Source organism: Drosophila rhopaloa, unplaced genomic scaffold, assembly GCF_018152115.1.
Source record: "Drosophila rhopaloa isolate 14029-0021.01 unplaced genomic scaffold, ASM1815211v1 contig_3, whole genome shotgun sequence".
NCBI lineage: Eukaryota > Metazoa > Arthropoda > Insecta > Diptera > Drosophilidae > Drosophila > Drosophila rhopaloa.
The window spans coordinates 21438189-21455263 of record NW_025335123.1 but is presented as its reverse complement, the minus strand read 5'-3'; positions in this window follow the sequence as shown (position 1 = coordinate 21455263).

The following is a 17075-nucleotide window of genomic DNA, read 5'->3' as shown; positions in this document are numbered from 1 at the left end:
CGCACAATCCGGACAGTGAAGCCCGGCTACCAGGGCAGCCTCCCCTTGTCTTAAGGCAAAAAGCGTGCTCAATGAGCATGACAGCCACAAAACAAAAAGACCAAATAACCAAGAAAAAAAAATAGAGAGAAAAAAAAAAAGAAAAGATATAATAAAAATTGTTGTACATTTTTGGGCCGTGTCTTGTGTCTTGTTCATTGTTATTTTTATGACTTAGTGCCAATGGGTTTTCGGTTTTTTTTGGGGTGGGGTTCGGCCCGAAGTTACGTGCTAATTTCTGGCCGACTGACGAAATCGAAACTGAAACTGAAAACTTAAAACTGAAAACTCGGCCCGAGAACTGGTTGTTACAGAAATATTTGTGTTATCGCCGGTAATTGGCTGGCATTGTCTGTTTTTCTTTCGCTTTTCCCCGCTCCAAAAGTCGTGGCATTGGGCGAGTCTTAGAGATCAGGGACTACGGGGGCTTTACTGTCTGCCGATCACATCCGCTTGCAAAGAATCGGATTGGTGAAGGAGAAAATCACCTTAGATTTACGAGATCAAGCACACTCTTTACATTTTATCCAAAGATTTTCAAGCAATGCGAAAACAATTTGCATTACTTCAAGTTGATTTTTTTTTAATAGTAAAGGCACTATTGATTTATTTTTTTAATGGTAAAGGCACTATTACCTTTAAATTTACATTAAACTGGTATCAGTTAAAAAAGAAACCATTAAATACCAATTACTTAATTGGTTGTACAAATGACTGAATGAATATTAAACTTAAGATGTAAAGTTCAATGTGTTAATTAATTTGAAAGAAAACAAAAGAAGATTTCTAGCTAATAAAAATTACTTCATTTTACGATTTCTAAAATGCTTTAATATAGAATGCTAAAATTCCGGGTTCAACCACTATATATGTATATGCCTTATTTGCATTGTCTAAAAATTCTTGTCGCTCATTTTCTGCTCTGTTTTTTATCCAAAGCTTTTGAATATGAATTGAAGTGCCTTTGTGGAGTGGAGATATGGCCAGTAAGTTGATTGGTTTTTGTGTCCGCATGTGTAGATCGATCGATTGGCGGCTGCTCTGGGGGAAATTATATTTATTACACCAGGCGATGATTAAGGGAATTTGTGGCAAGTGGCAAGTGGCACTCCAGATGAGCCGGTGGCCCCTTCAACGGCTCCACATGCCAAATAAAGCACTGAGAAAATTCGTTATAGCTATAAATTAATTTCAAGAAATATATTTGTAATTACCCATTACAAAATTGAAAGCAACAAATAGGTTGTAAATTAGACAAATTATAAAAGTTGTATGATTACAGGAAAACAACCATTGATCGGCATTTAAGCCTGTACATTTTAAAGTTGTTAGATATTTTATCCTTAAAAAATATTCAAACCTAAAAAAAATAAAAGCTTTAAAAAAAAATGCAAAATGGAAATTCATAAGCAACTTTTCCTGTGAAATAAATATATAGTTAAGTTTTAAATTACAATGGAGTACTTACATAAAGTTCTGGTCATTTAAAAACAATACTTAAAATTGTGTTTATGACTACTGTGCTTTTTAGAAGTTTGAATTTTAAATCTGCAGCCACTTTTCGCTGAGTGTAGGTGTACTGCTTTGCGGTGTTTCCCACAGCATCGTAGCAGGAGTATGAGCCAAAATCCGAATCTGAATCGGCCTCAGACATCGGCTATGTTAATCTCTTGTTATTGTTGTGGTCTAAACAGGCGGCGGAGATGATTAATCGCTTTTCGGCAGCGAAATACTTCGAGTGGCGCAGCCATTGGGCCTGTCTATCAGCTGTGGGCCTTTTTCGGTAATATTTATAGCACTGCCCCCAGATCATATCGATGTCCAGCCCGTTTCGAAATCCCTACCCCTTGTGGCCTTATCGCACCTGCTACAGGTATATACTATACAGTGCCTCCTCAGATACAGCTGTCAACGCCCTCTTGGGCCCACAAGTTATCTATATTGTATTAACCATATATATATATATATATATAACATATCAACCGATACAGAACAACTTTCTAGGGTCTGTCGAAACGTCCACTCAACTCTATGCTTAACGGGTAAAAACCTTTTGATATACGCTATATAAGAGTAGTTGTTACTATTCAATGGGAAATAGTTATACAAATAGTTAATACTATTTTAAAACATTATTTATTAAAAAATATATACATATATATATATATTTCTATTTCAACTTTAAGCAATAAAACAAATTGTTCTTTAATGGTTGACTTAGTTTTCTGGATTCACATGGTCATTGAAGTAATTTATTTCTCATACTGTCTACTTACTCTTATCTTTGTTATCATCAATTCACTTTGGCTTCAAAGAGTTTGAATTACAATTTCTATTTATTAAAATAAGACTTGAATGTAACAATTAAGTTCTGGTAGTGTCATTGTCTTTATTTTATCCACGCTTCCCAGTTCCTTAACTATTCATAATGGTTGTCCACAATTAAATATTTAATTTGTGCCATCGATTTGGCCGCCTTTTTGAACTCCGATCGATAGTTCTGTTGTTTTAGTTGGGAATTCTTTTAAGTTTTTCATTTATGTAGCTGCACAGGGAAAAAGTAATTATACTAATTTAGAAAATACAAATAATTGTGTGTCTATGTTTAAATTATTCATTTAATGATAAAATCATATTTACATACAAGTTGTTGAAGTGAAAAGCTAAGTTAATCTTTTGAAAAATGAAATTAGCATATATTTTGATAATATAATATAAGTAGTATATTTTTAGAATCAAAAAACCCATTTGAATATAACGACTATTGTTTTTGGACATATCAGATTCAAAACTAGTCACATACCAATTTTCATGTCATTATCCCACCGATAACAACCATTTTCACGCGGAAAACGGCAAAGTAATGACCGATTTTGGTGATACTTTTATTTTGCACCGTGCGCGCTTGCATAGGTTCACACACATACATATTTTATAGGCCGCCCGAGGGGGAAATTGGCCAGGTACGAGGTATTAGCATTAGCATTCATCGGGCATTCAGGTTTTGGCCAAGAAGCCAAGAATGCCGGCCTCCCCCGCCGCCCCTCTCCCACATATCGGGGTCTTGGTATGCGAATGCTGGAACTTTTGGAATTAGAATGTAAAGTGAAAGGAGTTCTACGGGTTAATGCCATGCCAAAAGTCCATGCCGCGTCTTCCGTGGCCCCCTCTTCAGTCTTCAGTCTCCAGTCTCCAGTCTTCAGTCCTCAGTCTTCAGTCTCCAGTCTTCGGCTTCTTCTGCTGCTGATTCTTCTCCATTCTTCGCCATCGTCTTTCTATCTTTCTTCTGCGGACGCCATGCGACGCTTTAATGAATGAGGAATGACTGCATGAAAATTACCTCGGCACGATACGTTCAGCAGGCAGATATGTACATATACTAGGAACTGGGTATGCCCATATGTTCGGGGGGCAGAGATGCAGAAATACCTGCAGAGAGACCGCGATCGAGACCCAGACCGAGACCCTTGGGCTGACTGTGCAAATATCAGCCATTGCGGTAAAGTAAAGCCGGCAGGCAAATTAACGCCGCTCGGCTAAAAGTCAGACGGAGCCTCAAATGGGTCGCAGTTTCCATGGGGACACGGATGTGAGATCCGGAAATTTGCTTTTCCAACAGCAAGCGATTTTTCCAGGCGGGAGGTATAATAATACTACATGAAATGGTTAACATTAAGACAAAATATTTAGAAGAAATATTTATTATTATAAAAATGTAAATACATTTTACAAAAACTCAAATTAGCACAGTCTCATTCCTGTAAACAAATACATGTTCTGTTGCTTAAACCATTAATCAAATTAAAATCACATTCCATCTCTTATATTTTCGGAATGTTAAACATTTAATTAGAATCTATTAACTAACAACTATTTTAGTTTATCAACACACTCCTTTAATAAAAGAATTATAACAAAAAAACAAGAAAGGAAAGCTAACTTCGGGCGGAGCCGAAGTTGAAATACCCTTGCAGAATATTCTGCAAATTATATTCTCCAAAATCATTCATAATGCATTCTTAATACTCATAAAAAATCCCAACTTCCTAACTTTAAAAACACCAAAGTTATGGCATTTCCAATCGTTCAGTTATATGGCAGTTATAGAATATAGTCGGCCGATCCTTATGAAATTTGATATGTCGGATTGATTAGGCAAAAATAAAACCCATAGAAAATCCCAACTTCCTAACTTAACAAACACCAAAGTTATGGCATTTCCGATCAATCAGTTATATGGCAGCTATAAGATATAGTCGGCCGATCCTTATGAAATTTGGTACGTCTGATTGATTGGCCAAATATAAAACCCATAGAAAATCCCAACTTCCTAACTTTACAAACACCAAAGTTATGGCATTTCCGATCAATCAGTTATATGGCAGCTATAAGATATAGTCGGCCGATCCTTATGAAATTTGGTACGTCGGATTGATTGGCCAAATATAAAACCCATAGAAAATCCCAACTTCCTAACTTTACAAACACCAAAGTTATGGCATTTCCGATCAATCAGTTATATGGCAGCTATAAGATATAGTCGGCCGATCCTTATGAAATTTGGTACGTCGGATTGATTGGCCAAATATAAAACCCATAGAAAGTCCCAACTTCCTAACCTAACAAACAGCAGAGTTATGGCATTTCCGATCAATCAGTTATATGGCAGCTATAGGATATAGTCGGCCGATCCCGGCCGTTCCGACTTATATACTGCGTGCAAAGGAAAGAAGGGTGTGTGCAAAGTTTCAATTCGATATCTTTAAAACTGAGAGACTAGTTCGCGTAGAAACAGACAGACGGACAGACAGACGGACAGACGGACAGACGGACAGACGGACAGACGGACAGACGGACATGGCTATATCAACTCAGGAGGTGATCCTGATCAAGAATATATATACTTTATAGGGTCGGAGATGTCTCCTTCACTGCGTTGCACACTTTTGACCAAAATTATAATACCCTCTGCAAGGGTATAATAACTTTATGCTAGCATTCATGGACTAGACATGGTTACTTAATAGTTGATTTGTGGAACTTTAATTCCTCGGTACAGGCACCAAAAATAAAAACGAAAAGTAAATTCCAAACAAATATTTCCCCACATTTCAGCAAAACAGAATAATATATGCGACTTTAATCCCACACTCTTCCGAGGTAAGAGAATATATCCAATGGAGCAATTCGGATCGGATCGGATCGCATAGCTATGAGTTGCGGATGCAGATTATTAACACCGAAATAGTTTTTCGTGTAGGATTAGTGGGGAATATTTTTAGGTGGACAGCCAGACAGATCCGAACAGAAGCGACCCGTCGAGGAGGTGGAAAAGAGTGGGCGGGATTGGATGGATGCTCGGATGAGACGCGGAGAGATGAGATGAAGACGTCGCCTGACAACCGAACACACTGCGAGAAAAACCATCTACAGAATCTAAAAACAATCCTTAGGGTTTTTTTTCGAATGAAAAATTATATCTAACAACCAGTTTTCATTAGAGATCTGATTTTAAATAATAAATACTTATTTCACTTTACAAGATGGCTTTCTAGACTACTTTCTTTTCTATTTTGACTTAATATGAATTTGTTTCGTAAAAAGTTTTTGGAAAATATTCAAAAGGAAATTTTCAGGATTCTTGATTAAAATTTTTTTGTTTTAGATTTTTACAACATTTGTTGAGATTTTTTTCGAGTGCAGAGAACCTCTACGTTCGTTCTTCCGCATGTCTGAGTCTATTTTTAAGGCAACTAATCGCCCAGAACGGTGACAACGTCGCCAAAGGCCGCCAACGCAGTCGCAGTCGTTTTCCATTTTACATTTTCCACTCTCCATTTCCCGAGTCGGAATCCACTTTTCATTTGGCCGAACTTCAATCTTCAGTTGGCCAGGAAAATGTCTGGTTGCCATAGGATGCACATAAATTAATTGACATTTATGGGGACGATTCTCTTATCTCGGGGGGCGGCGAGGGGGGGTTGGGAAATTCCGCAGCGAGGAAAAGCTAACATTGCCCCAAGTTTATTTTTACACTTGCATGGAATTTTCTATTTGTCAGCGGCGACATCTCATAGATACACCTCTCAGAGAGATTTCAGCATTTGAAAATGGTCTATTTTATTTTTATACAGCCAAATATTTGTACGAAAACGGGGCTACATTTTCCCCCAATTTTTTTTTAGAAATAATTTGATGGCGCCTTGGAATACACTGGTCAACAGGGCTGTTGACTAATAAATTAATGAGGAATATTTCAGGAAATTAACAAGAAGTGTTTGATTTTGATTGTCTTACATTTATTTTCTGCATGTTTTGGTTCTTGTTTAAGGGTATATTTTAGTGTGTGATTTAAATGTTATTAATCAAATGTTTTAATTTTATTACTTTGATTTATGCTGTTTTAATATTTTAAGATTTTCAATAAGTTCATTTGGAGTTTTTGTTTAGCACACAGCTTTTTTAAATGTTTGTATTCAAATTCGTTTTAAATCATTCATTTAGAATCATTTCTTTTGAATTCCAATTAGAAAACTACAGACTTTGTTCTGCTTAATTTATTTATTTATGTGCAATTTATTAAAAATTTTCTTTGCCGTTTAGTGTTGCGTTGTTTTGGCACTAGTTTTGCTATGCTGGCACTTAATTATTGCCACGCCCCCACCTAAACTTCTTGTTTTTGTTTTGCGATCAAAGTGCACTATACTTATGTTATTAAATAATTGCTGAGCATTTTCAGTGGAAAAACTCCGACGTGACTTCCGTTGCCATGCGAAAACTTTTTCCCCCGCCCCCCCCTGGGAAAATGGGGGCTGGAAAATGGAGGGGTAGAGGGGGGAGGTGTGGGGTCCGCTGTCAACAGGATATGTCTGCTACGTCGTCGTGGTCGTCGGTTTGCTGATGGCATAATTAATGCCTTGCTGTGACAACGACTGCAAATGCAATACGGTATGTTTTCCACCCCTTTCAGCTTTTGAAGTTTTTCCTATTAACACACGCTTTTCCGGTTTGGCCCCAGCGCTTTCCATTCCAGTGGGAAATTGTGGGAAAGAGGGGGGTTCATGTAGTGAAACATTTAAAAGAAAAATGCAAGTTTGATTGACAGCAACCGAGTGCTGCCCACATTTTGGCATGCCAAGTGCGACTTCCAGGTTTCCAGCAATTTTTCAAGAATTTTCACCATTTTCTCACTTTGATATCCGAGTTGGGCAATCCAAAAGTGAAGAGAACACATCCACATCAAGATGGTACTCTTCGTGTTCGACTTTGAAAGGAGCTCCGGGCATTTTTATGGAATTTCAGGGATTCTGACGGTTAGCTTTTAAAAGTTACATGATCTCCTTAAAAACACAGTATTATTTGATTTTTTGCTTGCAGAAAAGTGACCTAAAACCTGCACTTCTTAGCCCATAACTTTTGCTACGGACATCCGATTTCAAAGTGGCATACTTTAAAATGATTGTGTTTTCATTCTCCAAAAAACTGTATTTCCAGTTTTTTTTTTGTTTTTGGGTCGAATTTTCATCATTTTAAGCAATGTAACCCCTTTCCAAATTTTCGGAAAATGGGCTTGCAGAAAAGTGACCTAAAACCTGAACTCTTAGCCCATAACTTTTGCTACGGACATCCGATTTCAAAGTGGCATACTTTAAAATGATTGTGTTTTCATTCTCCAAAAACTGTGTTTCCAGTTTTTTTTGTTTTTGGGTCGAATTTTCATCATTTTAAGCAATGTAACCCTTTTCCAAATTTTCGGAAAATGGGCTTGCAGAAAAGTGACCTAAAACCTGCACTTCTTAGCCCATAACTTTTGCTACGGACATCCGATTTCAAAGTGGCATACTTTAAAATGATTGTGTTTTCATTCCCCAAAAAACTGTGTTTCCAGTTTTTTTTTTTTTTTTGGGTCGAATTTTCATCATTTTAAGCAATGTAACCCCTTTCCAAATTTTCGGAAAATGGGCTTGCAGAAAAGTGACCTAAAACCTGCACTTCTTAGCCCATAACTTTTGCTACGGACATCCGATTTCAAAGTGGCATACTTTAAAATGATTGTGTTTTCATTCTCCAAAAAACTGTATTTCCAGTTTTTTTTTTGTTTTTGGGTAGAATTTTCATCATTTTAAGCAATGTAACCCCTTTCCAAATTTTCGGAAAATGGGCTTGCAGAAAAGTGACCTAAAACCTGAACTCTTAGCCCATAACTTTTGCTACGGACATCCGATTTCAAAGTGGCATACTTTAAAATGATTGTGTTTTCATTCCCCAAAAAACTGTGTTTCCAGTTTTTTTTTTTTTTTGGGTCGAATTTTCATCATTTTAAGCAATGTAACCCCTTTCCAAATTTTCGGAAAATGGGCTTGCAGAAAAGTGACCTAAAACCTGCACTTCTTAGCCCATAACTTTTGCTACGGACATCCGATTTCAAAGTGGCATACTTTAAAATGATTGTGTTTTCATTCTCCAAAAACTGTATTTCCAGTTTTTTTTTTGTTTTTGGGTCGAATTTTCATCATTTTAAGCAATGTAACCCCTTTCCAAATTTTCGGAAAATGGGCTTGCAGAAAAGTGACCTAAAACCTGCACTTCTTAGCCCATAACTTTTGCTACGGACATCCGATTTCAAAGTGGCATACTTTAAAATGATTGTGTTTTCATTCTCCAAAAACTGTGTTTCCAGTTTTTTTTTGTTTTTGGGTCGAATTTTCATCATTTTAAGCAATGTAACCCTTTTCCAAATTTTCGGAAAATGGGCTTGCAGAAAAGTGACCTAAAACCTGCACTTCTTAGCGCATAACTTTTGCTACGGACATCCGATTTCAAAGTGGCATACTTTAAAATGATTGTGTTTTCATTCTCCAAAAAACTGTATTTCCAGTTTTTTTTTTGTTTTTGGGTAGAATTTTCATCATTTTAAGCAATGTAACCCCTTTCCAAATTTTCGGAAAATGGGCTTGCAGAAAAGTGACCTAAAACCTGAACTCTTAGCCCATAACTTTTGCTACGGACATCCGATTTCAAAGTGGCATACTTTAAAATGATTGTGTTTTCATTCCCCAAAAAACTGTGTTTCCAGTTTTTTTTTTGTTTTTGGGTCGAATTTTCATCATTTTAAGCAATGTAACCCCTTTCCAAATTTTCGGAAAATGGGCTTGCAGAAAAGTGACCTAAAACCTGCACTTCTTAGCCCATAACTTTTGCTACGGACATCCGATTTCAAAGTGGCATACTTTAAAATGATTGTGTTTTCATTCTCCAAAAAACTGTATTTCCAGTTTTTTTTTTGTTTTTGGGTAGAATTTTCATCATTTTAAGCAATGTAACCCCTTTCCAAATTTTCGGAAAATGGGCTTGCAGAAAAGTGACCTAAAACCTGCACTTCTTAGCCCATAACTTTTGCTACGGACATCCGATTTCAAAGTGGCATACTTTAAAATGATTGTGTTTTCATTCTCCAAAAAACTGTATTTCCAGTTTTTTTTTTGTTTTTGGGTCGAATTTTCATCATTTTAAGCAATGTAACCCCTTTCCAAATTTTCGGAAAATGGGCTTGCAGAAAAGTGACCTAAAACCTGCACTTCTTAGCCCATAACTTTTGCTACGGACATCCGATTTCAAAGTGGCATACTTTAAAATGATTGTGTTTTCATTCTCCAAAAAACTGTGTTTCCAGTTTTTTTTTGTTTTTGGGTCGAATTTTCATCATTTTAAGCAATGTAACCCTTTTCCAAATTTTCGGAAAATGGGCTTGCAGAAAAGTGACCTAAAACCTGCACTTCTTAGCGCATAACTTTTGCTACGGACATCCGATTTCAAAGTGGCATACTTTAAAATGATTGTGTTTTCATTCTCCAAAAACTGTATTTCCAGTTTTTTTTTTGTTTTTGGGTAGAATTTTCATCATTTTAAGCAATGTAACCCCTTTCCAAATTTTCGGAAAATGGGCTTGCAGAAAAGTGACCTAAAACCTGAACTCTTAGCCCATAACTTTTGCTACGGACATCCGATTTCAAAGTGGCATACTTTAAAATGATTGTGTTTTCATTCCCCAAAAAACTGTGTTTCCAGTTTTTTTTTTGTTTTTGGGTCGAATTTTCATCATTTTAAGCAATGTAACCCCTTTCCAAATTTTCGGAAAATGGGCTTGCAGAAAAGTGACCTAAAACCTGCACTTCTTAGCCCATAACTTTTGCTACGGACATCCGATTTCAAAGTGGCATACTTTAAAATGATTGTGTTTTCATTCTCCAAAAACTGTATTTCCAGTTTTTTTTTTTTTTTGGGTAGAATTTTCATCATTTTAAGCAATGTAACCCCTTTCCAAATTTTCGGAAAATGGGCTTGCAGAAAAGTGACCTAAAACCTGAACTCTTAGCCCATAACTTTTGCTACGGACATCCGATTTCAAAGTGGCATACTTTAAAATGATTGTGTTTTCATTCCCCAAAAACTGTGTTTCCAGTTTTTTTTTTTGTTTTTGGGTCGAATTTTCATCATTTTAAGCAATGTAACCCCTTTCCCAATTTTCGGAAAATGGGCTTGCAGAAAAGTGACCTAAAACCTGCACTTCTTAGCCCATAACTTTTGCTACGGACATCCGATTTCAAAGTGGCATACTTTAAAATGATTGTGTTTTCATTCTCCAAAAAACTGTATTTCCAGTTTTTTTTTTGTTTTTGGGTCGAATTTTCATCATTTTAAGCAATGTAACCCCTTTCCAAATTTTCGGAAAATGGGCTTGCAGAAAAGTGACCTAAAACCTGCACTTCTTAGCCCATAACTTTTGCTACGGACATCCGATTTCAAAGTGGCATACTTTAAAATGATTGTGTTTTCATTCTTTAAAAAACTGTGTTTCCAGTTTTTTTTTTGTTTTTGGGTCGAATTTTCATCATTTTAAGCAATGTAACCCCTTTCCAAATTTTCGGAAAATGGGCTTGCAGAAAAGTGACCTAAAACCTGAACTCTTAGCCCATAACTTTTGCTACGGACATCCGATTTCAAAGTGGCATACTTTAAAATGATTGTGTTTTCATTCTCCAAAAACTGTGTTTCCAGTTTTTTTTTTTTTTGGGTCGAATTTTCATCATTTTAAGCAGTGTAACCCCTTTCCAAATTTTCGGAAAATGGGCTTGCAGAAAAGTGACCTAAAACCTGAACTCTTAGCCCATAACTTTTGCTACGGACATCCGATTTCAAAGTGGCATACTTTAAAATGATTGTGTTTTCATTCTCCAAAAAACTGTGTTTCCAGTTTTTTTTTTTTTTTGGGTCGAATTTTCATCATTTTAAGCAATGTAACCCTTTTCCAAATTTTCGGAAAATGGGCTTGCAGAAAAGTGACCTAAAACCTGCACTTCTTAGCCCATAACTTTTGCTACGGACATCCGATTTCAAAGTGGCATACTTTAAAATGATTGTGTTTTCATTCCCCAAAAAACTGTGTTTCCAGTTTTTTTTTTTTTTTGGGTCGAATTTTCATCATTTTAAGCAATGTAACCCCTTTCCAAATTTTCGGAAAATGGGCTTGCAGAAAAGTGACCTAAAACCTGCACTTCTTAGCCCATAACTTTTGCTACGGACATCCGATTTCAAAGTGGCATACTTTAAAATGATTGTGTTTTCATTCTCCAAAAAACTGTATTTCCAGTTTTTTTTTTGTTTTTGGGTCGAATTTTCATCATTTTAAGCAATGTAACCCCTTTCCAAATTTTCGGAAAATGGGCTTGCAGAAAAGTGACCTAAAACCTGCACTTCTTAGCCCATAACTTAAAATTTTTTTTTCTTCATATTTTGTAACTTTATTTTAACTAACCCCTCAACTTAAAATGCGGTCAACAATGTTGACAATTCCTGGCGAAATTTCTCTGGCGAAAATGTTATTGGCCCTCCAGCATTTTCCTGCATTTTCCTGGCCAAGCCCCCGTTGAATTTTCCAGCTTTAAAAAAAGAGGAGGGCGAGGCCACCCACAAAAATGCCTGCGGGCCGTCGAAAGTGAAATACTTAACCGACCTGGAAAAACTGTGCGGCATAGCGCATAATAAACATATTTTCCAATCCCCTGAAAAACCCGTTTATCCGATTCGATCCGTTCCAGCCGATTCCGTTTCGTTCCGTGCCATTTCGTTCCGTTTTCGACCAGACAGCACGTCTGCGGCAATGCGGATCCTGGGAGCGAAAGAGACGGGCTTAACGAATAGAAAGAGACGGCTATGGCCGGGAAAACTCAATGAATGGCACTCACAAAATAAAAAAGTCACTAGCTGAAGGCTGACTGCACTGAAAAAAATTCGCGGGAACTAAGCTAAAATCAAATAACAAACAAATATTATGTATGTGTATATTATGTATCAATGGGATTTTTTTCCTGGATAGAACTTTGGTTTATACTGAATCCAAACCATTTTATTATGTTTTTTTATTGATACTTTTACATTTTTTTTAGCTTGATAACAAGAGAAACAAAATATATTGTGCAATATTTTTTCGCCTCGCCCTCCTCTTTTTTTATTAAACACCGAAGGCTAAGCAATGCAACTGCCCTTCTTGCACGTACAATATGTATCTTACCTAAAAACCAATAAAATGTAATAAATTATCAATTAGTGTTAAATAATCATTTTCTTGGCGTGTAAGCCTGAATATTTGTACGTAGGCAGCGACTGAGGATCGTAGACAAAAGCGCCATGAATTGCTTTGGCCTGTAGTTGCGATCGCTGTTGTAGCTGTTGTCTTTCTATATTTTTTCTTGGCATCAGATAAGTTAATTGGCCGCTTTGGCCCAAAGGGAAACGGCAAGACTTTGGCCGCTGATGTTGCTGGTTGCAACAGCCGCAATGCTGTCAAAACTTGTTGCTGCCGTGCCTCTCAGTGTGCAGCAGCAACATTGTTACACCGGCAACATCAACAATTGCAGCGGCAACAGCAATGGCAAATAGCAACAGTAACAACAACAGCAACAATTGCCTCCAACTCGTAACCCAGTGACACAGTTTTGATTGAATTGAATGGAATGGAGTGGAATTGAGTCTGTTTGTGCAGGTTGTGCCCCTCAAAAACCGATCCGATCCGATCTGATCGAGTGCTAGCCGCATTTTAAGTGTATATTTTTAAATGTAGCGGTAATGGTTTCCTAAGTCCAATAGCTGCCTATTAGACTTTTAGGAATTTTCAAAGTAAATGCTTGGGAATTGTCTTTTGCTTACTATAGAAAACTTATTTAAAATTTCACTCTTACAATATTATATCTACAATTATTTCATATCAAATGTGTATTGTTTTTAAAATCCCTTTGGTACAATTTTGAACATATACTTTAGATAGAGATATCACACATTATTAATAAAGACACAAAATAAAGTGATTTTATTGAATATATAAAAATACTAAAATATCAAACATAGTTTTGTTACAAATGCATTGTCCAATTTAAATCGCAAAATGTATTACATAATTTTCGCTAAATGTTGTCCCACATTTGTGTCATTAATGCTGATCCATTCTATGTTTGTAATTTAATTAATTTTCCAAATGAATGCCATTTCCTATTGGCCCCTTAAACCACGAGTTTTTCTATTTTAACCCATCACAATGTATACCGGCAGATTCATTCATTTATCTGCTCTAAAATTCCCCGTCCCTGAGTGCGATAATTTAATTAAGCCGACATGACAATTCACAAAGAGATAATTGCTAAATTATAGTCAACAACAATGGCAACAACAACTACAATAACAACCACAGAAATAGCAACAAATGCTATGAAAAATGATTTCAATAATTGCCCGAAAAGGTAAACACAGAAAATTTGTTTGAGAAATTAGTTAGCCGCATGCAATTGCATTGATCGGGAAACCAGAGAGCGTATCAACCGATGTCCATGTGTGGGTTAACAGTGGCCACAAAAGGGTTAAGCAAAATGGAATGCTTGAAAACACACAAATTTTCCGAGTTTTTCTCACCGGCGCCACATGAAATTTCATTCATAAAACTGTGGAATTTTCAAACACTTTTGCAGCACTGTTTTTAATGCACTCTTTTAATATATAATTTTTTTAGATAAACAATTTTTTTATAATTTCTAATTTATTTGTAATATCTTTTCTGAGATTTGGCATCTGTAGATAACAAATCATACAAAAAACTGTAAAAACACTTAGATTGTTCTCTTTTTTATTTAAAAAGTAAAATGATTTAAAATAAATAATTTTTCCCCCACAAATCACAGATTGTCGATTTAAAAACCCCTTACAAAGTGTATTGAAGTTTAATGATTGAAGTGCCAACAATGGTGAGCGGAAGTGACGTAACGACAGCACTAGGACCGTGCGAGCGAGACAGCGCTGGCGGTGCGAAAGAGACAGCAAGAGACGCGCGCCGCAGATTTAACGCACCGCTGATTTCGAGTTTGTGGCCAAAGTCTTTCGTTTTCGTTCCCATTCGTGACCTCGCGCTGCATTTTCAGCATTTTCAGCTTTTCATCAGCTCTGCGAGGGGCCTGGAAAATTGCAGTGGTGGGGTGCTGGGGGAATGCAATTGTCAACAGCATGCAAATCGGAGAGAGAAGGCACGAGTGCCGCCGACAGAGACGGAAAACTGGCCATGCAACCCGGCTTGGCCCCCTTTTTTCGCGCGGAATTCCTCGTTTTATTATACACTTCAAAGGGGAATCGTAACTTCTTTCGGAATTTTGCCATCCCATCTAAAGAATATATATTCCAGATATGCATCACTAAGAATGTCAAGCTATATTAAAGGAATGGTATACACATTTGTCTTAATATTTCTTTAACAAATTTATAATTAAGAAAGTAATTTGTATATATTTATGTATGTGTTACATAATCTTGTTTGCACTTTTTTATACCCTTGCAGAGGGTATTATAATTTTGGTCAAAAGTGTGCAACGCAGTGAAGGAGACATCTCCGACCCTATAAAGTATATATATTCTTGATCAGGATCACCTCCTGAGTTGATATAGCCATGTCCGTCTGTCCGTCTGTCCGTCTGTCCGTCTGTCTGTCCGTCTGTCTGTCCGTCTGTCTGTTTCTACGCGAACTAGTCTCTCAGTTTTAAAGATATCGAATTGAAACTTTGCACACACCCTTCTTTCCTTTGCACGCAGTATATAAGTCGGAACGATCGGAAATGCCATAACTTTGGTGTTTGTAAAGCTAGGAAGTTGAGATTTTCTATAGGTTTTATTTTTGGCCAATCAATCTGACCTACCGAATTTCATGAGAATCGGCCGACTATATCTTATAGCTGCCATATACCTGAACGATCGGAAATGCTATAACTTTGGTGTTTGTTAAGTTAGGAAGTTGGGATTTTCTATGGGTTTTATTTTTAGCCAATCAATCCGACCTATCAATTTTCATAAGAATCGGCCGACTATATCCTATAGCTGCCATATAACTGAACGATTGGAAATGACATAACATTGGTGTTTTTAAAGTTAGGAAGTTGGGATTTTTGATGAGTATTAAAAATGCATCATATGAATAATTTTGGAGAATATAATTTACAGAGTATTCTGCAAGGGTATATCAACTTCGGCTCCGCCCGAAGTTAGCTTTCCTTTCTTGTTATAAAATAAATTAATAAATAAATTATTCTAATATTCAAAATCTATTATTGAAAAAAAGTGTATTAAAAGCCGCCGTCTTTGTGTCATTTTCATTTGCAGTTTACGTGTAGCGTGAATCGTGATGGAAGTGCACCTCAAAGGAGGCGGTGGTTTGGTGGGGGCGGGGCCGGCGGTTCATTGAGCAAAGTGCGCAAATGTCACTTGGCTTTGACACATTGCCAATGAATTGCCAACTGCAGGTACCATCAATGAGCAATATGCCAAGGTGAATTCGCGGAAAAATTGCACTTACGAAAATGCGGTTGTGGGAAAATACGTAATCAGCTCAAATTATTGAACATTGAAGAGGGTTCTCAAATATTCTATAATAATACAAAAATAGAATTTTTTATAAATCATCAGAAAAGATATTAAAAACAAAGAAACTATTTAAAAACCATATATAAACATATATCCATTTGTTTCAAAAATATTTGGTAAGTATAAACTGTCATTGCTTTAATAAATAGTTTTAAATAAACATGTGCACTAATTTTAATTTGTTGAGCAAAATTTAATTCCTCTCCTGCTGATTCATTTAACCCATATTTTATTTAGGATGGCGACCACTTGGCATACCACATCGTATCGGTCGCATAAATAACTCTTCGGGCGCGTTCAATTGCAATTATTCACTGCTTGCATTCTGGAATGTCGGTATGCTAATCACTTTAAATGGGTAGAGAAGGGTGTCAGTCCAACATTTTTAAATCGAAGTCCAACAGCTTGGGTTTTGAAACAATTTGACAACAACTTTTTAATCTATGACAAAAGTAGTGATCCACAAATTTTACCCAAAAGTCACGAACTGAATTTGTATTTGTTTCAAATATCAAAATGTCATACCCCATTAATCTTAAATATGGCAACAAAAAGAATAAATTTAGAAATATCGTATTTTTGTAAATGTCAGAACTAATTTTCTAATAAAAATTTCAGATTTTTTGGAAAAATATGTCAGACCAAAACAATGCAAAACCTTTTATCAAAAATGCGAAGAGGTATTTAAATTTCTAATAGATAAGACCTTGTTGCGAACAATTGTTCCAGCAACATGTTGCTAAATAAATTTAAGCAACCCACTCAAAAAACAAAGACAAGGCAAAAAACCCAGAGAAAACCACTCAAGAGAGCGAGAGCGACTGAGATATAGTGAGAGAGAAATAAAGAGTGAGATACAGAGAGTGAGAAATATAGAGAGAGAGAATGAGAGATTAAACAAAGCAAAAGCTTACCCGGCAAAATGAGCTTTTCAAATTTCACAATTTGGCGCGAAGAACACGAAATCATCCCAAAAATTCTAGATTTTACTTAATGAGCATAATCATTAATAATGTAATAAAAAGGTACCATACAACTTATACATGAATACTTAATCTTTTGTTAATTAAATACTTAACCGCATA